The sequence below is a fragment of the Balaenoptera physalus genome (assembly GCF_965194825.1).
Source record: "Balaenoptera physalus genome assembly, chromosome: X".
NCBI classification, from domain to species: Eukaryota; Metazoa; Chordata; class Mammalia; order Artiodactyla; family Balaenopteridae; genus Balaenoptera; species Balaenoptera physalus.
In genome coordinates this window covers 83,193,929-83,200,187 of record NC_138903.1, presented here as the reverse complement: position 1 = coordinate 83,200,187, position 6,259 = coordinate 83,193,929, and the positions used below count along the sequence as shown (strand labels likewise).

Below are 6,259 nucleotides of genomic sequence, written 5' to 3'. Positions count from 1 at the left end.
ATGTGGGCACTCATTCTTATCCGAAGATTTTTTAAAAGGTCTAAAATATGTGTTTTTCACTGGCTGATAATCAAAATTTATTTTTTAATGAAGACTGTATTTATAATTCATTTATCTAAGAAATTCTTTTTTCAGTCTTTGTTTAGGCCTTATAGATTGTGGAAGTATTTCAAAAGAGCAACTTGAGGAAAGCTAACCTTATTGTTACTTCAAAGTTATGGAAGCTCATTATGAAATTTTTTTCAAAAGCATTAGTTATAAAGAGCAAAAACAGTAAAATTAGTACTAAAATGCATGGATATGTGGTAAATTGAGAAGGACCTTGGATTTAGAAAAGGGTTCTAATGCTGCATCTTAGCTATACTAGTTATATAACCTTAGGCTGTTCTTTTAGCCTCTGTGAGCCCAGTCTTCACATTGACAAAATAAGAAAAGTTGTCTCTGTCTATTTTATGGGTTTGGGTGAAAATCAAATAAGGTAATATATGTTAACATACTTCAAAAAGGTAAATGTTACAGGCTGATGTAATTTCATATTCTTATAATTGTTAGTATTAAGAATTATCATGATATCATGAGGGCATAAAGGGAGGACCTATGACAAACTTTGAAATTAAAGTATATCTGAGTGACATTACACACACACACACACACACACACACACACACACAATGGTAAGGTTTTAGGAGGGTGCTATAAAAAAATACAGATTGCTATGCAAATGTTGTGCATCCCGTATACCCCACTTGCATACATATTATTCTTTACTCTTTTTTGTGTCCAGTCCATCTTCCACACTGCTAACTCTAGTCACCTTTCTTTAAAGTTGGTTACTCCCTAATGTTTATTTAATTAAATTTGAATTCCTTAGTTTGGCAGAATGACCCTGATCTTGAGCTTCTCCAAACTCATCTCTCCTTAACTTTCTTCCTCTTATTCTCTCTTCTTCCTCCATGTATCACTGAAATCCCTATGCTTTAGTCACAGAAAATACCTCACTATTCCTCAAATATTCCAGTATCTTTCCTAACTCTTTGACTTTGTACAAACATGTTGTTTCCTTTGCCTAAAATACCTTTCTTTTAATCCCCAACTTTTCCAGATCCTCCTAGCAGGAAACAATTTCTTTCTCCTTTATGTTGCCATGGCATGTTCACTAATTCATTCAGCCAATATTTATTGAGTGCTTACTATGTGCCCAGCACTGTGCTAGAAAATGCTGGTGACATTACAATACAATCACGGTCCCTAAACTCATAGATTTTAGGACCACTCATATTAAATAAATAACCTACAAATAACTATATAATTAAAACTGTGATAGTGCTATAAAGAAAATGCATAGGGTTTGATAACAGCACATAGCTAGTACTTAGTAAATGGGATCAGGGAAGACCTCTCTTTGAAAGAGGGATTTAAAATAAGACCTGAAAGATGAATAGTCATGAGCCAGGTAAAGAGGATGAGGGCCAATTCAAAGCAGAAGGAAAAACATATATGAAGGTACTGAGACAGGAATGAGCTTGGCTCCATCAAGAAACAATAGGCTAATATGACTGGAAGGTAATGATTAATGGTGATGATGGCATGGGATAATGCTGAGGAAATGGGCAGGAGCATGATCATGAAGGGCCTTATTGACAATATTAAAGATTTTGAACTTTGTCCAAAAACTCATGGGAAAAGTTCTGAATAGAGGAGAAATAGAGACATGCTCATATTTGTATTTTAGAAAAATCATTCTCTCTACTATGTGGAAAAGAGATAGGAGATAAGATTGGATACAGAAGGAACGTTAGTCTAGGTGAGATATGACGGTTAGTTGGACTAGGTTGGGGCTAGAATGCTATGGCTCTTGAATAACATACTTAACTGGGCAACATATTGTACATCAAATGTGGAACCACTGAAAAGTTTAAGCAGGGAAGTGACGTTATCATATATTCATTTTTAAAAGCTCACTTTGCCCCACGTATGAAGAAATGATATTTTGGTTTAAGAAGGAATGCAGAACCGTAGTCCAGGTATGATAATTTGGATGGGGTGGTGGCAGTCGATGAAGATGGTCTAGACTAGGATGTTGGCACTAGAGTAGGAGACAAATGAGCAGATATGAGATACTATTTTGGAGGTAGAAGCAAGAGGACTTGGTGACTGATTGGATATGGGGTAAGGGAGAAAAAGAAATCAAGGATAACTACCAAGTATCTGGAACTCGTTAGACAGAGGTGCCATTTATTGAGATGGGGTCACTAAAGAAGATTAGTAGTAAAAGGTGGGTGAGCAAATTCATTTCTGTACATGTTAATTTTGAGATGTCTGCTAGACATCCAAATAGAGATTTTGAATAGGCAGTTGATTATGAGTCTGGGGCTCCAAGGATGCACACTTGGCTGTCTACCTGATATTGATACTTCAGACTCTTAAGACTTGTAGACTTGAAGCATACTTGCAGACTCTGACACTACATGGAGAATTTCTTTAGGGCAGCAATAATGATTAATTCATCTATTGTTTCTTGCGGTATCAAACACATAAGAAATGCTCGATATATCTGTTTATTTGAATTAAATTATGTAGTCAATTTCAGTCACTGTTTCATCACAACTCTAAACACATAATCAGTGCTATAAAAAAATTATTCAGTAACCCATATGTTTTGTCTTTACATGACAAGTGGTAGTTTAACATGTTTTTTGAATGAATTGGCATAACTCAATAGATATTCTATCACTGGGCTTTTGGAACTAGAAGTGCTTGGAACACAAATTCTCATAAAAATACACACATGTTAGAACTTCTGGCTATGGCTAGGTGAGGAGGTTAGGAAATCTTTCCCAAAAGCACTATAAACCTGGACAAAATTAAAAAAGCAACCATTTCAGCACTCTGGAAATTGACCAAAACTATATATCCATCTGAGGAGTGTTTATTCCTGAAACATTGCTGACCTTGGAGTACAAAGAGTGGGAATCTGTGGCATTAGGACCTGAAGCTGCTCCCATACCCTCCACCCTCCAGTTCATTCAGCACAGAGGTTCTGTCAGGACTTATACACTAAAAACCACAAAACATTGCTGAGAGAAATTAAAGAATATCTAAATAAATAGATATTTCATGCTCTTAGATAGGAAGACTCAATGTTATCAAGATAGTAATTCATCCTAAATTGATGGATAGACTAAATGCAACCCCTATCAAAGTCTCAGCTGGCTTCTTTGCAGAAACTGATATTGATGAGCTGATCTTAAATTTCAGATGGAAATACAAGGGACCAGAATAGCCAAAACAAACTTGAAAATGTGGAACAAAATTGGAGGACTCACACTTCCCAATTTCAAAACTTAAGATAAAGCCACAGTTAATCAGACAGTGTAGTATTGGCCCAAAGATAGGCATATAGATAAGTGGAACAGAACTCAAAGTTCAGAAATAAATTCTAACATTTATGGTCAGTAGATTTCCAACAAAGGTACCAAGACAATTCAATGGGGGAAAGGATAGTTTTTTCAACAAAGGAGTTGGGACAACTGGATACCCACATTTAAAAAAAAAAAGAGAGAGGGAATTCCTTGGCGATCCAGTGGTTAGGACTCGGTGCTTTCACTGCTGAGGGCACAGGTTCAATCCCTGGTTGGAGAACTAAGATCCCGCAAGCTGCATGGTGCGGCCAAAAAAAAAAAAAAAAAAATTTAGAGAAAGAAATTAGACCCTTAATTCGTACCATATACAAAAAATTAACTCAAAATGGATCACAGACCCAAATTTAAGAGCTAAAATATATAACTTCTAGTAGAAAATATAGGAGAAAATATTTGTGACCTTGAGTAGGGCAGAGAGTTCTTAGATACAATATTGAAAGCATGATACATAGAAGAAAAAATTGATCAATTTGAATGTATCAACTTTCGCTCCTCAAAAGTCACCAATAAGAAAATAAAAGTACAAGCCACAGACTAAAAGAAAGCATTTGCAAATGACAGATCTAATAAAAAGCTTGTAGATCCACAGCCATGGCCAGTCCAGGGGCTGCTTTCTGCTGCCTGGGTGCCTTGTCCGGAGTGGTGGCCTTAGGCTTGGTCTCCTATGGGGCACACTTAGCCCAGTTCCTGGATGCCTACAGGAAGGAGCTCTTTCACAAGACCAACAAACACCACTTTTTACACAGCCTGGCCCTGCTAGGGGTGCTCCTGTGCAGAAAGTCCCTCTGGGCAGGGTTACTGCTAGCTTCTGGAACTACTTTTTTCTGCACCAGCTTTAACTACCAGGCTCTGAGTGGACACCCCAGTGCCCATACTTTGGCCCCTGTGGGAAGGAGTCTGCTACTTTTGGGCTGGCTTGCCTTGGCTCTTTGAGCTTCCTTGTGTTTAATTTCTGGGGACTTTTTTTAGAATTGGAGCAGGGATGGGATTAAAAGAGAAAGGCAAATTAAAAACAAATAATAATAATAAAATAAGAAGCCTGTATACAGAATATTTGAATAACTCTTACAACTCAATAGTTATTAGGAAGACAAAAACCTAATTAAAAATAGGCAAATGATTTGATTAGACATTTCATCAAAGTTATGAATAGCTGAAAAGCATATGAAAAGATATGCAACATCATTAGTCATTAGGGAAATGTAAATCAAAATCCCAATTAGAAACTACTACATATCCACTAGAATGGCTATAATAAAAAATACAAATGGTACTAAGTGTTGGGGATGCAGAGAAAGCAGACCACCTGTGCATTGTTGGTGGGAACATAATATGGTACAGACACTTTGGAAAATATTTTGCAGTTTCTTAACAAGTTAAACATAAATTTATCATATAATAGCCATTTTACTTTTAGGAATCTAACTGTAAGAGATAAAAATATATGTCCAAAAAAATATGTCCACACAGAGGCATGTTGTAACTATTCATAGTAGCATTATCCATAATAAGAAAAAACTGGAAAAAATCCAAATGTCTATCACCTAGTAAATGGATGAACAAAATGTGATATATTTACACAATGGAATACTTTTTTTTTTTAATTAATTAATTCATTTATTTACTTTTGGCTGTGTTGGGTCTTCGTTTCTGTGCAAGGGCTTTCTCTAGTTGTGGCAAGCGGGGTCCACTCTTCATTGCCGTGTGCGGGCCTCTCACTATCGCGGCCTCTCTTATTGCAGAGCACAGGCTCCAGACGCGCAGGCTCAGTAGTTGTGGCTCACGGGCCTAGTTGCTCCGCGGCATGTGGGATCCTCCCAGACCAGGGCCCGAACCCGTGTCCCCTGCATTGGCAGGCAGACTCCCAACCACTGCGCCACCAGGGAAGCCCCACAATGGAATACTATTAATCACTTAAAAGGAACAAGCTATTGATACATGCTACAACATGAATACACCTTAAAAACATGCTCAGTGAAAGAAGCTACACACAATGGACCACATATTATATGATTCCATTTATATGAAATGTATAGAAAAGGCAAATTTACAGAGAAAGAAAACAGAAGAGTATTTGCTTAAGCCTGGGCATGGGAGAAGAGATTAACTGCTAATGAGTATCACAGAATTTTTAGATGATGGAAAAATTTTTAAATTGAATTGCGGTGATTGTTGCACGAGTCTATTAATTTACCAAAATCATTGAATTATACACTAATAAGAGTGAATTTTATAGTATGTATATTACATTTCAATAGATCTGTTTTAAAAAACATAGAGATATTTTAAATGGAATAATTTGGTGGACTTCCTTTACAGCACCTACATGGCTTTCCTCAGGCTTACCATATTTTCATAATTCTTCATTTACACTAACACTTCTTACATAACAATGAGTCACAAGCCTATATTTCCAGCCCTGACTGCAAAGCTTTTTCCCAGTTCTAACTTCATATATCCAGTTACGTTTCAGACTACTCCCTGCTAACTAACTTCTCCACCTCAATAAACTTTCCTTCTCAATTTTCCCATAACTATTAGTTATTCCTGCTTTTTACATCTTCTCATACCCTTAGTACCGATATAAAACATTTTCACATGATATGTTTTACTTATTAATATAACTGCTCCTGGGATACTGCATGCTTTTATTTTTTTCTCTCCCAAATTAGACTGTGAGCTACATCAAAGGCAACTTTCATAGTTTTTTTTTCTGTACCTTCAAAACAATCAACACCGTGCTGAGTATACAGAAGGTGATCATTAAATGAATGTTGATTTAAATTAATAATTCGCAATTCTTGCATTTGTTTATCATAAGTTTATGAGTGCCTACT

At 36.4% G+C, this 6,259-nt stretch overlaps 1 protein-coding gene and 1 pseudogene across 4 annotated transcripts in view; one reads left to right on the top strand and one right to left on the bottom strand.

Annotated features, from left to right (window-relative positions):
• The window catches only part of FAM133A (family with sequence similarity 133 member A), an 89,773-nt gene that overhangs the window by 68,416 nt on the left and 15,098 nt on the right, over positions 1-6,259 (bottom strand). The gene's annotated exons all lie outside the window — the stretch shown is intronic.
• Positions 1,943-5,011, top strand: LOC309653109 (transmembrane protein 256 pseudogene; annotated as a pseudogene). Its single transcript has one exon. The product of its transcript is annotated as a transmembrane protein 256 pseudogene (transcript).